The sequence below is a fragment of the Vombatus ursinus genome, unplaced genomic scaffold, assembly GCF_900497805.2.
Source record: "Vombatus ursinus unplaced genomic scaffold, bare-nosed wombat genome assembly UNPS02014812.1, whole genome shotgun sequence".
In the NCBI taxonomy this organism is placed as follows: domain Eukaryota; kingdom Metazoa; phylum Chordata; class Mammalia; order Diprotodontia; family Vombatidae; genus Vombatus; species Vombatus ursinus.
This window is the reverse complement of record NW_020954590.1, coordinates 13,518,503-13,522,538: the sequence shown is the minus strand read 5'-3', so window position 1 is coordinate 13,522,538 and position 4,036 is coordinate 13,518,503.

Genomic DNA, 4,036 nt, shown 5'->3' with positions numbered 1-4,036 from the left:
GCCAGTTATAACTACTCAGGATACAATCACATCATTAGACACAGGTGGCAGGTGGAGCTCAAGCTGCTCCAGCTCCCAGGTCCTTTTCAGTACCTCTCACACAAAGATGGGCACTGTTTATAACTACGAACTGACTAGCCTGGATTCTCCTCAGTTCTTATGTCCCAAGTGCCTTAGAAATCATCTCAGGTGCTATTTTTTCTCGTTTGATCAATGGTAGAAAATTTGAAGATTATCAATGACAATGTTTATAAAAATAGCTCAACCCCCTATAGCCTCTAAGATTCCCATTTCCTACCCAATTTTGAATGACCTGAAGGACTTATACATGCACATAATAGATTAGACTATGTTTATTGAATAAAATAGAAAATAAAATATATGACATTAAAATTCTTTTTTATTTATTTTTGGCAAGGCAATTGGGGTTAAGTGACTTGCCCAGGGTCACACAACTAGTAAGTGTCAAGTGTCTGGTCTGAGACTGGATTTAGAACTCAGGTCCTCCTGACTCCAGGGCTAGTGCTCTATCCACTGCGCCACCTAGCTGCCCCGACGTTAAAATTCTTAAGCAGCTATCAGCCTGCTGGTTCAAAGAAGGTCTGAAAACTCGACTCCGCAGTGGTTAAAGCCACCCCCATTGGGATCTAAGTTCTCAGTTTCATCTTCTCCAAAGGAATGGCTGCGCCTAGAGGCAATTTGCAAAGGTTGACTATCAAGCATCCCTTCAATATCAGAATCAAAAAGAGGTTAAAGGGAGCAGTCTCACCACATGGCAGATGGAGATACCGTAGCCTGTTTACAATTCTCCAGGTGTAATCTAATGGGGCATAGTACAATTTCTTGAAGATACAGCAGACATTTCTTGGTCAATCACAAGGGGAAAAGTGCAATTTTTTTCAAGTCATTGAAAAGTTTCTCTGACGTCTCCAGAATTACCCTGCACTTTCAATGAGGCCCAGGGTCCCCATAAACTCACACTGCAATCTCATTGTCCATTCAGTATCTCAGGTATATTTTCTAGATGTATGCCTTGAGTTTTTCTCATCTGATTGTCCTATTTCCAGGCAGTCATGACTTCCCAATTGTTTGGACACTGCCAGATCTGACCTGAGGTTACTCAGGAAAGAAAGAAACACAGACAAAACATGGCAGCATCCCTTTTTTAAATTCCCACCTGAACTTCGTGACATCTAGACATTTGGTCCTGGACCCTTTCGGTAGACAAGTCTTTTCATCCAAGTGTTCTGTTCCTTTGGGCCTAATGAAAATGAAGGGGAAAATACATGCAATGTGAAGTAAGTGGGTGTTACATTTGGATGATATACCCCCAAAGGTCTAGGTGTAGAAGAAGAATTGGGTACATCTCTTTGAGGATAGACTTTGAGGGAGAAGGAGCAATTAATTCCTTAGGAAAGAAGTTAGAATCCTTGTCTGGAGCAAGTTGTTCAACATTATTGGGGAGAAGGACATTTAAATCTTTTCCTCTACTCATATGGACCTACTCATCAACAATTCTGGTGTGTATTATTTCTAGCTTCAATCTCAGTTGATGCAGTTCTGAAATCTGTCCTTTCATCTCTTGCTCTTTTCTTATCATTCTGGTTTTAGAATAAGAATCATCACTGTGAATGACTTTAGCTTATGAGTAATAATAAAATTCTCATCTTTTTGTCCATAATAAGATAAATTATATTTGCCTCACAACCATACCATTGTTCTGGGATCCATGTCTTTCTAATAAGTCACAGCTTTTCACATTCAAAGCTTAGCAACCTCATCTCAAAATTTATCCTCAACCCTCAGCAACTATCTCTCAGAATAACAATTTCTCTTATAACTGAGCAAACTCAACTCAGCAACAAATATTAAAGGGAAAGTACATTATATTAGTATCATTATCATTAATGAAGCAGCTAGGTGGCACAGTTAATAGAGCATTGGACCTTAAGTCAGTAATACCCTATTGGGTTCAAATCCCAGCCTTGGGCATTGACTAGCTGTGTGACCCTTGCAAGCTATTTAACCTCTGTCTGCCTCAGTCTCCTCGGAAATAGCACCTACCTCTCCAAGTTGTTGTGAGGATCAAATGAGGTAATATTTGTGAAGCATTTAGCATAGTGCCTGGCACATAATAGACATTGTTAAATTTGTTATTTATTATTATTATCATTATTGTTATTATTATAGCCCGTCCTGCATGAGAAGAATGACCAGAATTTGTAATCATCTAACACAACCTTTGAACATACAGATTCACTTTACTTATTGATAATGCTTTCCATCAGTATCTGGGTGGAGCTGACTGGCAAGCTAATGAGAATAAAAAGTTTGATCTTAAACTAATGTGAGTGAGTGTCTGTGTGCATGTATAGGTGACCTAAATCAGTTATGAAGGCAATTCTAAAATATATTTCAAACAATGGCATCATTTTTGGAATAAGTATACAGCCTTCCAGGGTTACAACTTTTATGGGTAACACTTATTTGAATAAAAGAGTTTTGCTATGTTTGTTTAAAAACTCAATCCCATTACATTAGCATCTCTTGTTCCTCATAAAGTCTCTACAGCCCCTTTTACTGGGGGAAACAAAAGGAGATAGTGTTTATAATGTCATGTCCTCAGAACAGCCTGTGGCCCAGAAGAGTTGTGATTGGATCAATTACTGTAATAATTTAAATATGAGCAACCATTCACCACCAAAGTTTTGGCTAACCCAAGGTAGTTCCTATCCATTCTAAGTGAATAGAGGTCTCATTTCCTTGATAAGAGGCAAAATAGTACAGGAAAGCCAGTTTTAGAATCAGATAGACCCAGGTTAAAGTCTTGCCTCTGATACAAACTGACTATATGACCATAGCAAAACATTTAATTTCTCAGGTGTTTCGTTGTTCAATTGTTTCTCACTCTTTGTGACTCCATTTAGGGTTTTCTTGGCAAAGATACTAGAGTGGTTTGCCATTTTATAGATGAGGAAACTGAGGCAAACAGGGTGAAGTGACTTACCCAGGGTCACACAGCTAGTAAGTATCTGAGGCCAGATTTGAACTCAGGTCTTCCTGACTCTAGGCCTGGCACTCTATCCACTGTACTAGCTATCCCCTTCTCAGTAGGCCCAGGTAATTCTCTAGATTACAGAAGAGTAAGTGGAGTTTCTCCACCAGAAGCCTCTGACATCAATGAAATCACAGGCCCCAATCAAAATATTTCCATATATAATCATTTGTAGACGGGAAGGGGAAGATGTATCTATAAAATTTCCCAATAAAGTACAATATAATAAAACTTCATTAAGTCATCCTCTTCTAAATTCAGAATTGACAGGATGAGTCAGGCTGAAGTTTTCCTTTAAGCTTGCTCCTCAGATACTTAACAGCTGTGTAACCCCGAGCAAGTCAGTTATCCCCAATTGTCTCCCCCACAAAAAAAGAGTTTGCTAAGCAAATAAAGAATAAAATTAGATAAAAGTATTTAAAAACTAAGAACATCCATGTATATATAAATTGTGAATGTACTTATTACAATAGTCATTTGGTTCACTAAAGCAAGTACCAAGAATCTTTTTTTTGCCAGTACCTTTTTAACTTGCTAGGAGTTAAGATATATAAATAAACACATACACATACACATACACATATACACACACACACATATATATGTATAATATGTGTGTATATATGTATATATTTCAATGAGATAGAACTGCATATTTATATTCTAATTCAAAGTAGATTTTGCCTTTAGGCTAATCCTAATTAATTTTTCCTTGGAGACAGAATGGTATAATGGAAAGAATAATGAACTTAGAATTAAAAGTTCCAGGCTAAACGTTCGGATTCCAAAATTCATTAAGTGAATAACCCCAGACAAGTCAGTTTTCTGATATGTCAAATATCAATAATAATATGTACACTACCTATATTACAGGGAGGACAGCTAGGTGATACAGTGGATAAAGTGCTGGGCCTGGAGTAAAAAAGACTGCTCTTTCTGAGGTCAAATCTGGACTCAGACACTTAATTAGCTATGTGACCC